Source organism: Acinonyx jubatus, chromosome E3 (assembly GCF_027475565.1).
Source record: "Acinonyx jubatus isolate Ajub_Pintada_27869175 chromosome E3, VMU_Ajub_asm_v1.0, whole genome shotgun sequence".
In the NCBI taxonomy this organism is placed as follows: domain Eukaryota; kingdom Metazoa; phylum Chordata; class Mammalia; order Carnivora; family Felidae; genus Acinonyx; species Acinonyx jubatus.
Window position 1 is genome coordinate 2,370,455 of NC_069398.1, and position 16,937 is coordinate 2,387,391.

General features: G+C 42.9%; 1 long non-coding RNA gene across 1 annotated transcript in view; it reads left to right on the plus strand.

The window, feature by feature from the left end:
• LOC128313590 (uncharacterized) overlaps window positions 1–16,937 on the plus strand; it is a 242,573-nt gene that overhangs the window by 131,308 nt on the left and 94,328 nt on the right. Inside the window, exons 3-4 of the long non-coding RNA XR_008294504.1 lie at window positions 10,996–11,065; window positions 11,929–12,030. This is a non-coding gene — a long non-coding RNA (uncharacterized LOC128313590). The remainder of the gene's footprint in view (window positions 1–10,995; window positions 11,066–11,928; window positions 12,031–16,937) is intronic.

The following is a 16,937-nucleotide window of genomic DNA, read 5'->3' on the forward strand; positions in this document are numbered from 1 at the left end:
CAAATTCAATTAGAGTCAACAAAACCCCTCTGTGTGTGCCAAGATCATTTTAACATGAGACAATGCTAGAGAAAAACCACAGCCTGGTGTCTCTTTGTACTGAAACAAAATGTGCAGAAACTTTTGAAAATGACCTTCTTAATGAGACATTGGAAGCAAAGTTTAATTCAAGCCCCTTTCAGATTCTTAGCTGTTTTCAATTGAGTTAAATCTCCCCATGCCCCACCCCGACCCCCGCCAAAAGAGAAAGAAACAAGTTTGACCTATCTTGAGCCAAAGTCACACTGTTCTGGCTGTTAAGAATATGATTAGCTTCTGAAAGTGACTGATGCCCTAGGTTTTCAATCATGTTAGAATTCTGGAATAATGGAATTTCTTATGAGGTCTACAAAAAGGTCTGATAGACTTTCAACGGCAACTTCCTCCTCCTTCCTGGGAGCTGAATTCACTTCTGCCAATCAACTTCTGTTTACTGCTACGTGGATATACAGGTTTAGGGTTTGGTCTGTGTCAAACAATCTGAAAATTAGTGGCACATCCAGTACTCTTTTGAGTTCCACTGTCAGCTGATCTTTCTTTGATAGAGCTTCCTGGGTTCCTCTAGCATTAAGATTTTAGACAAATTCAGTGTTGTTTTTTTTTTTTTAAGGGAATTGGTATCAGTCTAGAACAGAAGTAAAATAGGATCACCTCATCAATATAGGAACCTAGATTTGAATCCAGGGTCCACCTCTGACAAGCTGGGTGAATTTTGCATTGCTTTACCTCCAAGTACTTTAATTTCCTTACCTGTAAAAAGAGGATTATAGATAGTAATATCTACTAAGGCGGAGTGCATGGCAATCCAGCAGTGGTAGAAAAGAAGTTATGAACGTTATGCTTGCTATTACTATTAGTATTTTTGAGCCTTTGACGCAAAACATAAAACTGCAAAACCATCTTCCAATGAAGAAACTGCCTTGGATGACTATTCCAGCCTTCCTTGAAAGGAGCAGAGTCGCCAAGTTATGAGTTTATTTTATCTAAAGGTAGAGGCATATTGTTGATAGAGATTGAGAAACACCGCCATTAGGCGTCCAACTTATATGTGCAAGAACATTAAATGCTGCACTTCTGTTTTAAACATCCTTTCTGGGATAGGCCCTATGCCTTTATCGAATGAAATTGTAATTTTGGGTTTGCATTTTAGTTGGCTCCATCACCCTGTTAGCAGCTCGAAACACAGGGTAATATTAAATCTTCAAGAAGGTTTCAACCTTCAACCAAATTCCCATTTGGTTTCCAGTATGACTTAGCTTCTACCACTCAGACCTTCCCATGAATAATAACTATAGACTCTGGATAAAGTAAAAACACAACTATATTAAAACACTTGGGAACATAAGAGCAGGTAGATTCTTGAAAGGGGTCACCTCTCTTGAAATGAGGAAATTACACTGGGTGAGTTTCCCAGCTTCACAGCATCTAGCAGATGGCAATCTTCCTCCTGGGCCATGTTGGGTGACTAAAAGTCCAACAGAATACCAACAAGTGTGTCTTGCCTGAAAAATCAGAGGACAGAGTTTGGGCCAGCTGCAGCCATTGAAAAGTAAGGAGGGGTCCAGAAAAAGAACATGAGAGGCAGAAGATAAGATCCAGGGTATAAACTTTGCCTGAGTATCTGACGGATGACTGAACCAGCCCTGCAGAGGGCAGATGCCACACCTACTAACAACAAGATGAGTGAACAGAAATTTCAGTAGCCTCCAAGAGGTAGAGTTTGCACTGTGATTCCAACCAGGCCAATTTTCTGCTGAAACAACTGAATCAACATGCTTCGGAGGCATACAATAGAATTTAGAGTCACAATAACACAGTATTTGCAATATCTACACGAAAAAGGAGAATGTGACTGGTTCTTAAAAAAAAAAAAAAAAAGGAAAGGAAAGGAGAGGAAAGAAAAGAAAAGAAAAGAAAAATAAAAAGGCAATCTCTGGAGACCAACCTGAAGTAATATATTGGAAGTAGCAGAACTATTTTGTTAAAAGTAAAATGTAAACTATTTTAAAGTACCTATTATACTTATACTCAATAATGTAAAGAAATTATGTTAGTAATGAATGAAAAGGTAAATACCAGAAAAGACTTATGAAGTCTTAAGAAGAAGCAAATTACTGTTTTCTAACTAAAAAATACAACATTTGAAATTTAAATACATGGGATGGACCTAACAGTTCTATTAGAGATGACCAGGAAAGAATCCTTAAGCTTAAATGTAGGTCAATAATAAAGTATCCAGTCTGAAGAAAAAAAAAAAAAAAAAAAGAAACAAAGATGAAAGATTGAAGACTTGAACAGAGCCTTAGACTGTAGGACAACATTAAAAGATCTAACATATTGTAATTGGAGTGCCAGAGGGAGAGGAGAGAAGGAATAAGGCGTGACTTGTTTTTTGAAGAAATATGTCTACACATTTCCTAAATTTGGAGAAAGATATAAATGTACAGATTAAAGAAGTGTAGTGAAACCCATCTAGAGTAAATACAAAGAATACCACATCTTGACATCAGACACATCATAATCAAACTGTGAACAGAAAAGATAAAGAGGGAGTCCTGAAAGCAGCCAGATGAAGCAACACATTACATTCAGGGAAATTACTGCTGATTTCTTATCAGAAACAATGGAGTCCAGAACGAGGGAGAGCAACATTTCCAAGGTGTTGAAAGAAAAAAGAAACTATCAATCCAGAATTCTTTAAAAATATCCTTTAAAAATTAAGATGAGGGGCACCTGGGTGCTCAGGTGGTTAAGCATCTAACTCCTGATTTTGGCTCAGGTCATGATCTCACGGTATGTGAGTTCTAGCTCCACATCAGACTCTGCACTGAAGACACAGAGTCTGCTTGGGATTCTCTGTCTCTCTTTCTCTCCCTCTCCCCTTCCTCCACTCTCATTCTCTCTCCCAATCTCTCTCTCTCTCTCCCCCTCCCTCCCAGTCTCTCTCTCTCTCTTTCTCTCTCTCTCTGTTTCAAAAACAAACAAACAAACAAGTAAATAAATAAATAAATATTAAAAAATATTATGGGATTCAATGAAAAAAATGGGGGAAGGTGAAGGGAGACTTGCCTCCAAAGAAAAATGTGCATGATCGTAGCTACTTTGGTTCTGATGAAGAGCATATCATTCACACACAGACATGATGATTTTATGATGAGCCAGAGGGTCATTTCAAAGGCAGGTCTTGAATACCTACTAAATACAAGGGACTCTGCAGGTGTTAAATAAATTATTGTATTGAGGAGGGCCCTGGCATAATCAAAGGATGGCATATCCCAAAAGGATGATTCAGTATAGTTTATGAATGAACTCCTGATAAGGTGTGAGAAATCAACAAGGGGTTGGAGAAGTACCCCGAAGCTGGCAACAAGGGGAATGCCATTGTCACCCAGAGATCACCCTAGAGGCAAGCGAGAAAATAGTTGCGAAGCCTGATGAGAGCTATGGCTGTAGAGTAAGCCTGTCTGGTAGAAGACATGAGCTTGGATGGAGGAATCTGCCATACCACTGAGTGCTGCACCCTACTACACCACAGTCTGGCAGGAAGGAGATTGGGGGAGAATGCTGTGATCTCTCTCTCTTCTCCCCGCATGATCTGATATCCTGCCAGGTCCTCCCGTTGGTTTCACTGAACGAGGGGCCAGAAGACAAGGAAGCCCGACTTGGTGCACAGAGCCTCCTAGTGTTTTAGTGCACAGAGCAGGATAGAGTTGGATGGAAGACAGTGAAGGAGAACCATTGCAGAGTAGACAAAGTCCTTCTCCTCCAGCTTTGCAATCTAATCTAAATAACAGAGCAGAGGGCCAGGTCTTTATCAGCACCTACTCAAATCGGTCCACACAGAAGGATCTCTCTTGAGCTATTCTATAAAGCCAACACTGATTCCCTAAATATGAGTATTTTCAATGCATAGTCAAACAGGGTTTGACCTTAACATCTACTCCAGCCTAGATATACTTCATCACCAAGGAAACAGGCTGAGAAAAAATGAAAATGATTTGCCTAGGGTTATATAGTTAGTTATTGTGAGAACCAGGACTGGAACCAGCTTTTCTAAATCTCCCCTAGCCAGCATTTCACTCAACACAACTCTAAACGTATAAATGTGGGCATTTTATCCTGATTGCCAGGAGAAAAAAAAAAAAATCCCTTGCATCCTGGCCTTAGGTTGATTTGCCATTTCTAGTATGTTTCTTCAAGCACCAATGAAAACTGCAACACATACTTACTTCCCAGGCATGGAACATACACAGATAACTTTAGAGCTGTTTGAGTTGTTTTCTCAAACTCACTAACACAATCCTCAATAGCAACAAAGTCCTGGGTCCTTTTTAAATACCAAAAGGGTATTTTGTGGGAAAACACCTTTAGGAAGGATTCGTTCATTGAATTCTTCCCAAGACCATGTCAGGTGGGCGATATCATCCCCATTTTACAGGTGAGAAAATTGAAATGCCTAGAGATTAAGTAACTTGCCATTTGTCATGTTAATAAAACAGAGGCCCTGACAGAAGGTGAGCCTCTGTAATCAAAATCCTGTGCTGTTAACCATTCTATCACCTTGAGGGTAAGTGAACTGAAGCTATGCCTGACCTTGATGGCTGGTGACATATTAGCACGGGGCTGATGGAGTGGGAGCCAATTCATAATTTATCCCAGAAAAAAAAAATGCTCCCTCTATCTTGCTGCTGACAACTAAGCCCTTTAGCGGCATCAAGGGGAATTACGTTGGAAGAAAAATGGCATGTCTGCGAATACTACATTATCTTCGGGTCCACCAAATTGATTTTTATTTTCAGAGATAAAGTATTTCCAGGACTTCTGTCTGGATTGGCAGGATGCCAGGGACAGTTGAACTTTTCCACCAACCCTTTTGGGTTACTTAGTTCAAGCCTTCTAGTTTCAGAGCCTCCTCAGGGAAGGCTTGTTGATGTGGAAAGAACATAGAACTTTTAGAACATAATCATGGATTTGAAGAATGTGACTTCTGCATTTCTGGGGGATGAGGCCCCACAAGGGAGAAATAAAACATAAGGAGGGTTTCCGACTTTCATCAGGAAGAACTAGGGATTCCGATTTCCCCTGGACCCTTCTTGACAGGATGAATCCAGCCTTTTCTCTCCTCTCTGTACCTTGACAGTAAATACTCATAAAACAAATAAGTGTGGCAACAGTAGCCATCATTTATTGAATATATTTTATGTGTCAGGTGCTGTTCGAAGTGTGTTACGTGGATTATCTTGTTTAATCTTGGCAGCAAATGAAGCTGATACCATTATTAGCCACTTTTCCCAGCTAAGGAAACTAGTAATTTAGAAAGGTTTAATCATAATACCAAGCAGCTTGTTGCTAACGTTGAGATTCAAAATAAGATCCGGTTTGACTTCAGAGGTTGTTTTCAACCCTGGTTGCACGTGAGTCACCTATAGAAAATTAAAAATGCAGCAGTACTTAAAGTCACAAATCTAATATAGTTGATCTAGGATGAGCACTGGGCATCTTTTTTTTAACTCAAGTAATGCTGATGTGTATCCAGAGAAAACACAACATGAAACCTTATGGACACTTCATATGGGCAAGCAAAACTTACTAAGACAGGTGACCTAATAATGGTGTCTACCTTTGTAATAATTGACGTGGACAGGACTTAAATTCCTCCACCTAGGAAGACTTTTTAGATTGTATCTGAGGTTAATTTTAGTCTTCAACTTATGCAGGAAGTAGTAATATTTTATCTGACTTGCTCCAGAATATTCAGAACCATCCAGCCATCTTTCAGACAGCATAAAGATCATCCCAGACCATGGGTCACTGATAAAATACAGCATACCAACCCCACCTTAAGCCTGAGAACATCTTCATCATTAGAACAAGGAGAGACCACCAAAAATCTAACCAGTAGCTCTATAAAGTCACTAATCTGACTTTTTAAAATTTTTTTTGAGAGAGAGAGAGAAAAAGAGAATATGGGTGTGCAAGTGGGGGAAGGGCAGAGGGAGAGGGAGAGAGAATCCCAAGCAGCCTCCACAGTGTCAGTGCAGAGACCGATGACAGGCTTGATCCCACAACCCTGAGATCATGACCTAAGCTGAAATCAAGAGTTGGATGCTTAACCGACTGATCCACCCAGGTACTCCTTCGCTAATCTGAAGACTCATCAGAGGAACAGAATAATTTTCATTTTAAGCATTCTTGTTAGAAAAGGTGTTGGTTTCCACAGGGCAATGGACATGTCTGCAAGATGACTCAATCACCCACCTTTAATCAGTTGAGTGAAAAAGGTCTACTTCATTATGTAAGGACAATCGAGGAAAAGTGACAGTTCTATAGATCCTTACGAATGATAGTTTGTTCAAAGGGACTATTCATTGTCCATTTTTATAACCAGCATGGCTTTCAAGGGATTTCAATTCATGGAGAGCATGTCTTGAGTAAGGCAGATTTAAATCTAAATAAAGGAAATCTAAATGACAAGATAAGTGGTCTGGTTGTCTATTCATTGGGTATCCCATGGCCTCAGAAAGCCAGAATAGAAAAATTGAGTTGGAAAAAAAAAGAGGTTAGAGTGGGAGAGAGCCAAAGCATAAGAGACTCTTAAAAACTGAGAACAAACTGAGGGTTGATGGGGGGTGGAAGGGAGGGGAGGGTGGGTGATGGGTATTGAGGAGGGGACCTTTTGGGATGAGCACTGGGTGTTGTATGGAAACCAATTTGACAATAAATTTCATATATTGAAAAAGAAAAAAAATTGAGTTGGTTTCAACTTTTTAATATTTACAAAATGTAATTGGTTGGAAAATGAATACTCTAAGTGAGCAGAATTATCTAACTAGTCCTTCCTTCATTTAAAAGAAAAGTATGTGATACTTCATGAATAAAGTCTATCATGGAACAGTAACACAGTAACATATAAGCAGTAACAAAATGTGTAACAGTGCACCAATCAACACAAAAGGAAGAATGTCACCACTGCTTTTCCAGGCTTCCTTGTGTAACCTACCTTGGATACATCCCCCGCACAGAGCCTAAAGATAACTAACCATCTCCTGAATTTTGTGATTACCCTTCCTCAGGTTTTCTATAAAGTTGTACCAGGTAATGCTTATTCAGTGTGTCACTTCTCAAGTTTGGGAGCCTTACATAAGTGAAATTATCCTGTACCTAGTCTTTTAATATTTGTTTCTGTTTTACTTTTTGCTCAAACAAGCTGTGATATGTATAGGTAGTATTTATTTTACCTCTGTGTGATATTTCAGTGTATAAATATGCCACAATTTATTTACCTGTTCACCTATTGTTGGATTTGTTGGATATTTCCAGGGTTTCTTTTTTTTTTCTTAGTTTATTTATTTTGAGAGAGCGTGTGCATGCACACACATGTGAGTGGGGCAGGGGCAGAGAGCAACGGAGGGAGAGAATCCTAAGCAGGGTCCGTGCTGTCAGTGCAGAGCCCGACGTGGGGCTCGATCCCACAAACTGCAAGATCATGCTCTGAGCCGAAACCAAGAGTCAGACACTTAACTGACTGAGCCAGCCAGGCACCCCTCCAGGGATTTGTTTTTTTAAATGTCATTTTGGAAACAATGGTGCTAATGATGTTTAAGGCTGCCCATTTTTTAAAAACTATATTAAATAATGATTGGTATGTTCTAAAGCAGTTGCAAATGTCTATGCTCCGAACCAGCAGTTGTATGTGAGTGCCTGTTCTCCATATGCATATTTTCAAACTTTTAAGGGGCTCCTGGGTGGCTCAGTCGGTTGAGCTTCCGACTCTGGCTCAGGTCATGATCTCACCGTCTGTGAGTTCGAGCCCCGCGTCGGGCTCTGTGCTGACAGCTAGGAGCCTGGAGCCTGCTTCGGATTCTGTGTCTCCCTCTCTCTCTGACCCTCCCCCGCTCATGTTCTGTCTCTGTCTCAAAAATAAATAAACATTAAAAAATTTTTTTTTTAATTTTAAACATTTAAAGTTTGTCAAACTGACCAATAGAAATATTTCACTGTGGCTTTAATTTGCATTTAAATTTTTCAATTACCATTGAAGATGAACTTCTTTTCTTATTTTAGTGTCCCTGTGTCCTTTCCCTTCTGCGAATGATGATTCGAGGATTTTGTCCATTTTGTTTATTGGTTGTTTGGTATTTCTTACTAAGTCTGTGAGAGTTTTTAATATATGCTGCTACTAACATCTTGCTGGGTTTATGTGTTGCTGAAAACTCCCAGCTTGGAATTTGTTTCAGGTCTTACGTGCTGGCTTTGTGTTTTGATGAACATTTGGACATAGTCAAATTTACCGACTTCTCTGTGGCTTTGGTTTTGTGTCTTGATTAAGAAATTCTACTTTACTCAGATGTTATAAAGACGAGCTTTATTTTTCACACACCAGCTTTAAAATGCAGTCTTTCATATGTAAATATTAAGCTCTCTTGAGAAAATGAAAAGGTGAAGAATCCCCCCTCTCTCTCCCTAGCTTTCTCTCTTTCTCATTCTCCAGTAGATAATCTGTTGGGCTGACGTGGTTTATTAAAGAGACCCCCTCTTTCTCACTGATGTAAAGCTGCTGTTTTCCATCAGACATGAAGTTTTCAAATCCATGTTTGTCTCTAGACAGACGCTTTGTTTTCTTTATTCTGATCCATTGCTCTGTGCATCTCTGTCCTATATGCCCACACCCTCCTAAATATTATATACTTTCATCGTAACTCTAGGCTTGCCCATTAGTATTCGCCATTTTATTTTCTTTACGAGTGTCCTGGCTATTTTCGGCCCCCTCATTCTTCCATATACATTTTACAATCAGGTATTTAGTTCCATAAAAGACACAATAGGGACTTTACTGGCTAATGAATTATATCTTTTGACCAATTTGGGGGATAATTGGCATTTTTTGGCATTAGTAAGGCTTTGGAACATGGGGTATGTTTCCATTTACTTAAGCCTTATTTTAAGAGCTTCTTCGAGAGCTTCAAAATTTCCCCCAAAAGGTCTTGTCCATATTGAGTTAGACCTATTCTTTGGAGCTTTGCCTATTCTATATTTTTCCATTCCTTATTTTCTCTTTTCCTGTCTGTGATGGATTGAGCTTTCCACCCTCCCTGCCTCCATTTTCTTGTTTGTCCTTTACCAGTTTGTAAGTTAGATTCCTTATTTTGAAGGTTTTAGTGGTTACTCCAGAAATTAAAGCAGCCATACTTAATAGAGTCAAAGTTTATCTCTCTTCTTAAGTTCCCGCTGAAGATTATACGCAACTTAGAATGTTTTAACTTGAATCATCCTCCTCACAATACACCGTCTGTTAGTTTATCTTTGTCCACTCTTTCGGGTCCTGGGTATAACCCTACAAAAGCAAGTTATTTGCATGATTTTACAGGGACGGATAGTGTTCACAATGTTGACCATTTTCTTTGATCATCTTTCCATCTTTTAGACCTCAGTTCCAAGATCAAGGGAGTTACGAAGACAGAAAACGCTGTCATTTTTGCTTCCTTTATTTGTTCATTTGTTTTACAAACGCATATTCAGAACCTACTGGGCTAGGCAACACTTTCTCCCCTAGCCTGTGTTCTAATAGAGGACAAGACAATAATCCAATCATCACACAAGCACAGCATTATAAACGGGGACAAGCGCTCTGATGGGATGACACGTGGGGTTATGGGCATCATGAGCAGGCGGGGGTGGGGGGGGGGTCCCCTGGTCTGCGGTTCATGAGAAGCCCGGTGGAGTTGAAAACCAGCAGGGGTCCCCTAAGGGAAGGAGAAGTAGGCTGCAGAAAAATAGGGACAGCAGAGGAGAAGTTGGGTGTCATTTCCAACAGCGCAAATAACCTGAAAAAACCCCGGTGAGGAAAGCACAGCTCAGAGTATCTGGGGGCATACAGATGGTCCCAGGGTGGCACCACATGGGAACAGGCCAGGGCCACATGGGAACGGAGGTGGTAATCATAGGCCAAACCGTGGTCTGTAATCTCCACGCTTTCCTTTCTACTTTCCACTGTCCTCCTGTTACCAAGAGGGCACTTGACATTCAGAAATGTTAAGGGTCCTGTCCGAGTTCCAGCGGCTAGCACCGTCATGACCCAACTGGGATGTGAACCTGCTTGTCCGATTTGTGAAGCTGATCCCCTTCTTGTTGCCCCTCTCAGGCGGAGCGAATGAGACCGCATCCGGGGGGACTATTTGTTGTCCCTGAGCCAAGAAGGAACCTGATAGAAAACCTTTACGTTCTTTTTCTTGTCGGATTTTTGGTTTTGTTTTTAAGCACCATGGACCTGGCAGGGGTGGGCGGGAGTCTTGCAGTTTCCTCGGCCCTCCTGCTAGATGGTTTCTCATGCCCATCCCACCGTGTCCCTCAACTCGTTTACATTCTCCAGTCAGTCAGCCCTGGTTACCCGAGATGCATAGTATCACTCTCCTTCCCAATCAGAACTAGTAGGCAAATAGCCCCCGCCCCTCAGCAGTGAGTGTTTCCAGCAGAGAGAGACAAAATTAATACATTAGTGAGGCAGCCAATGAAATCCACAGAACGATGTAGCTCACTACAGCTGCGAGGCATCTGAGAAATAAGACAAAAATGCCCAAAGGCCTGCCATTTACATTTTTCGGTCACTATTACGAAAGCTATCTCGGAATCAGGTAACCCTTCAGTCGTCACCTCTGTATCTGCATTTTTAAAATTCATCGGCGATGATCTTTCTTATAAAATTAGTGTCATCATCACACATGATACAAAAACATAAAAACTTGAAAAGGAGGGACACGTCTCTTATCGAGCACAAGATCTGTGAACTGCTCACTGAATTTCCTTTCAGTCAGTTCTCTAGGTATGGGGAGTCATCTGTCCCCTGTGTCCAACTTTGAACTCTCGTTTTTGTGTCACTCAGCGTCATAGAATCAATACAAGGCATGGAAGTCTGTAATAAACGACAGTTACATGATATTGCGTGATTTTTTTTTTCAGACTTTTGAAATCACTGCAGGACGTACCCTCAAGCAAGGGCACACGGAACCCTCTTCCTAAGGTTGGGAAGGTAGGTGTTTCCCAGTGGTTTGTTCTGAGTAAGGTTGACATCAGGCACTCTGGCACATTATTAATTCCATTTTATTTCTTTGATCTTCATAATTCAAAAAGTTTTCACCTGATCAGAGTTAAGAGTTGAGAAATCAAATCCCTGCCCTATCATTTTGTAGCCAGGTGGCAGACCTTTGTGGGGGCATTAAGATCCCCATCTTTGTTTTTTTTTTTAATGTTTATTTATTTTTGAGAGAGAGAGACAGAGACAGAGCATGAGTGGGGGAGGCACAGAGAGAGAGAGGGAGACACAGAATCCGAAGCAGGCTCCAGGCTCTGAGCTGTCAGCACAGAGCCCGACATGGGGCTCAAACCCATGAACCATGAGATCATAACCTGAGCTGAAGTCAGATACTTCACTGACTGAGCCACCCAGGAGCCCCAAGATCCCTGTCTTTGAAAGGGAGCAAGGCAGCCCACCATCACAGGATTGCTGGGAAAATCATTCCATGCCTGAGGAAGCACTCTTTCTAGGTGAATGTGAATACATATGAAAGGCGTTATAAACACTTTATCCAAAAGACAGATAATCCTTATGCCTGTGGGGCTGTGCTAAATATTACAGAAGGAATTGGAAGTTAAAAAAAAGTTAATTCTGTCTGAATAGGTGCTATATTAATAATAATAAGTGATAATTCTAGATTGCCAGATTTAGGGTAATTATTTTAATTATATGTTTCACCATCTGGATGACAGTCCTGGGTGTTTAAACAAGTTTTCAATTAGTATTTTGAGGAAATGCCAAGAAAATTTTTCTCCGAGCATTAAATTTCTTTCTCTTCTTTCATAACAATTTCCGCTCACTGTCCCTTTTAATTTTAGGTTTTGAAAAAAAGACCCGGGACCTCTGGCAGTGGGAATCCAGTGACAAAGGCAGTAAAAACAACAGTTTGGGCATGAACCCCGGCTCTGACACCTACAAAAGTAAGAGTTTGACCTCTCGGTGCTTCCGTTTCTTTATGTATCTAACTGGAAAGGATTCGTGCACTGTCCGTCCAGCGCACAATGTCACAGAGTACATCCGTTTCTGGCACGGTGCCTGGCCCCCAGGAGAAGTTCTGTACAGATCCTTCTCCCATATAAGCAATAGCTCGCAGAGCTATTCTGGGCAGCACATCTAATGGCCTGGTAGCCTCATACCCACCCTGCAAACAGCAGACCCGAGGTGTCCTTCTTTTCCAGGGGACCAGAGACCTTAAGAAATGTACCCCTTGTCACTCAGCCTCAAGGGGCTCCAAGCTGGAGCCAGCTGTTGGGGTGAGGAGTCTCACCTTTTTCCTTACTGAATGATGGGGTCTCCCACTTGATAATAATGATCTTCCTAAGCTCGGGTTTGGTGAAAGATGATGCGAAGCAGATCACAAAGGACTCACAAGAGTTTACAATCTTGTGTAAGGCATGGGCGTGGCACTACCCTAGGTGTTATTTCACTGACTCTTCCCAAGTCTGTACGTTTTAGGTTCTATTCTTCTCGCTTGTCACCCTCAGAAAGGGTTTCACGCCCTGAACCCCCTGACTCCTAGTCAGTACCCTTTGTTGCAAGTGCTTAAGGCAAATCAGTAATGAGGGTCGCATACAAAGGGTTGAACCCTGAAATCCAAGTAGGAATGTAATCGCCTAACGTCACCTGCCTTCGGGGCATCACAGGAGGTGCCCGCTTGTAGCATCTGGCAAAGAGCAAAGATCAGCTTGTGAGATATGGGCAATGAAGATATTTTAAGGTGTTTGGGAAAGGGTTTTCTCTACGTATCGACCTAAGTTGGAAATGCAAAGCCTCTCCACACACCAGGGAGGGAAAGATCATTGCCTCTCTCTGGATAGCGAGTGATTTGCAATCTGAAAGTGAAGTTGGACTGGTAAGGGAGAGGGAGATAACAAGGAAAAAAATATTCAATTTGAAGTTGCCTTCAAGGAAAAATGTCACCCGGAAAATGATTTTATCAGGTTTGAAATGCAAATGCAATAAAATCCCTGACATGTTTGGATTGGGAAAATAATATATTTCAGGATTGGGTGAAGAGCGGATTTCAGTGAGGGGGAAGTTGTGGGTACATTCGACTGGCTACAGTTAGGACTTAAAAATCACCATCGCAGAAACACAAAACTAGAATTCTAACGCCCGGTTGTGACTGGGTAGCCACAAGATGTGCGGCCTTGGTCAACCCTTTTTCTCTGACCTTAGGCCCATTTTTCTATCATATAACCAGGAAGATCTCAGAGCAATGTGGTCTATATTTCGTTGTACCCCCCTGTGGTGGACATCTCTTGGGGATCTGGTCACCCCACAGTCCTGTTTGCTAACCTTTCTGCCACCTTCCGGGGAGGCCTTCTGTTGTCACATGTCTACAAAATGACCTTGGTTACCATCCGTCACTCCCATAGAGTTGACTGTCTCAGGAGTCAAACCTCACCCAACGGAAGTCAATAAAATTGCCAATCCTTGATATTTCAAACAGGGTGTCCAACAGGGCTGAGGAGCTCTGGAGCTAAATATGGTTTCCAAGAAAGCAAAATAAAACAGATATGCAGCAACAGAGAAATGTGAGAAAGAGGAGACATCCCAGGGAGCCCTACAGAAATGGAGAGGCAACCCTAGCTAGCAATGTGCTTTTAGTTCCAGGTCGGAGTCCCTTGGGGCCAAGTTATCTCCATGTCCTTAAATATTTCCAGTGGTTTCCTTCTCTGTACCTGTATCAGCTTACGTGAGAAAGGTCTTGACCGACATATTGCCACCCTGTCTTATCCAGAATGGCGCCTCAATGCATTTGGGTGGAAAAGTACAGGAACAGCATTTTGACATTTACTGCTAATCTTGAATATATACTTTTCGATCTTCATACTCCTGTATTTCTAATAGATCCATATAGCTATTCCTCGCTGCCTTTCCTGTATTTAATAGTGCAGATGAGTTTTTACATAGAGCCCCCATGTAAATCCTGTGTAGATCCAAGCATGAATACTTTGGTGTCACTACTCCTAAAGAGTAGGTGGTGTCACTCCACATTTGGAAGTCACCAGCCAGTCATTGAGTCTCATGGGCAACCGTTTCATGACCCAAGACCTACGGCTGCCAAGTGCAAGAGTCAGGACTCTGCTCTTTTTTAAATCTGATGTTAACGCTTGAGTGATGTGCCATTCTCTGTTAAACATAATGCCCAACGAGCCCTGAGATACATCTGCAGGTACAAGGTGGGTAGCGTAGAGGGATTTTCCCAGACACTACGTTTGTGGTGTGGCATGTCAAAAGACCATGTGACACAAGCAAGGCAACAGAGGAGAACAAAAAGGCCTCGATGCTATTGCACGTGTAGCTAGCGACGGCACTCTTTAGGAGAAGGAGGCAGAACACTGGAATTGCTCAGGACCAGGGAAGCGGGCTTGGGAGAGCACTGGGAGCTCATCAGGTAAAACAGTCCAGGGGAATGAGAACGTTATTTTTGAGAGGAGAGACTCTGAGGAATAATCTTGCCTTCTTCAACGTCAGAACTTCTGCTTAGTGGAAGAGGAGGGCACAGTGAGTCCCTGGGCCTGCTCCTGCACCTGTGGGGAGGAGCTCAGGGAAGACAGAGCCAGGAGCCACATCAGAGTGACACTCACATAGTCAGAAGCTGGGGACCACGTTCCCTGTATCTGTGCTAGGTTTGTGTCCATTTTTCTTTATACCGACTCTCCTAGTAAATAGAAATGAGTGCATTTTAAAAAGTTACCTCCTCTCATGGTAAGCAGAAAATAGGTACGGCTCATCATAAATATGAGTAAAGAATAAAAACCAATAGGGGCACCACGGTGGCTCAGTTGGTTAAGCATCCGACTTCGGCTCAGGTCATGATCTGCAGCTCATGAGTTCCAGCCCCACATAGGGCTCTATGCTGACAGCTCCGAGCCTGGAGCCTGCTTCGGATTCTGTGTGTGTCTCTCTCTTTCTGCCCTTCCCCCATGCCTTCTCTCACCTAGGCGCCCCAAATAAATAAAACATTTGGGGCACCTAGGTGGCTCAGTTGGTTAAGCGTCTGACTTGAACTCAGGTCATGATCTCTCGGCTGGTGAGTTCAAGCCCCTTATCAGGCTCCGTGCCAACAGCTCAGAGCCTGGAGCCTGCTTTGGATTACTCTGTGTCTCCCTCTCTCTCTCGGCCCCTCCCCTGCTTACTCTCTGTCTCTCAAAAATAAATAAACGTTAATAAACATAATAACAAACAAAAATAAATCAACATTAAAATTTTTTTTAATAAATGAAACATTAAAAAAAGAATAAAAACAAATAAGAAAAAAGAACACGGTGTAGAACTCTAGATGGCCTGAAGGCCACTGCCTCTTCATCCAAAAGAAAGATTGGAGGACCACCTGAGTGGCTCTGTCAGTTGAACTTCTGACTCTGGATTTCAGCTCTGGTCATGATCCCAGGATTGTGGGATCACGGGATCTGTGCTAAGCATCGAGCCTGCTTGAGACTGTCTCTCTCTCTCCCTCTGCCCCTCTCCCCCACTCACCCTGTCTAAAATAAAATTAAAAAAAAAATTTTTTAAAGGAAGATTGGAAAGTGTTGGAGAGAGAGGGGCTCAAGACAGAGAGGATGGGGATCTCCTGCTGGTGGGTGAAGCCATTCAAGAGATCTCGGAAGGCAAGAAGCCTCACTCTCTGCGAGTTAACGTCTCCAACTACAGTCTCTTCAGAGGTGCCTCCCGCACCTTGGGAAACGCTGACCAGGATGGTCAGTGACGGATCATTTAGCAACTAGGGAGCTTCTAGACAAAGTATTCCAAAGGGACCAGGGTCAGCAGGCATGTTGGTGAGAAGTTACCTGGCTACCAGGTAGCTGGAAGGCTTCCCGCTCAGGGAAGTGACTGTTCCACGATGTGCTCACGTGTGCTTGCTGTGGAGAACCCGGAGCTTGCCACCAGCGGGTCCCACGACTGAGGCCCCCACGCTCCCTTCCACGGGCTGCTCCTTGATGTCTGTGCGTGCGTCACGCACCACAGTGGAACCCCCTGTTCTCCAAGACAGATGCGCGCAGGGCCATTTGTGATTTGGCTGGCAGGCGTACGGATCTGGCTGCGAGGCCCTCACGGCAGCTCCTCATTTCTCAGTGTCACCGTGGGTGTTGCACAACGTGCATTGTTTCATTTTCCTAGTGACACGGTAATGATTTCCTACTGATGGAGTGGGAAACGGAGCCAACGTGCATCTGCTCCAGGGGGAGGGAGGCACCTGCGTGCCGGATCCCAGACGGGCGGGGCAGCAAGGGTGGGGGCTCTCTGGCCTTCTCACGAATCTTCTGCGCAAAAATCCAGGGTGCACGAGGACTGGGCGCCTGTCTTGGATGGAGATGGGCCGCACCCAACAGAGCGCAAAACAGCGTGGTCTTTGCAGGCAGCAGTAACTGAGCTCTACCCCAGCTGTGATGGAAACTCCGGTGAACACATGATTGAATCTCTTCAAGTCTCAGTTTCTGCATAAATCAAATGAGGTTAATAAAATAACAATTCAGAGACCCTGATGAGGAACAACTGACGTAATCGAAAGTAAGAGCGCATAAAACATCTGTTTTGTTCTTCCTTCTCCTCTGAACCTACTGGGGCTGTGAGACGCGAGGGTGGGCAAGAGTGAGCCCTGAGTTTGCCTTCCTCTGCCCACCCACCTGCCACCATTCCCGAGGAAGATGAAGCTGATAATTATGAGAAGGCGCTTCGTGTGCACTTGGGGGCAACTGAGGCAGACAAAGAAACCAGCTCTTTTCCCTACATTTGCTGCAGCTCACATCCGTTCGCTCAGCAGATACGTCAATAGAGCAAGTGCTCTGTGCCAGGCCCAGTGGTGGGTCCTGCGGATTTG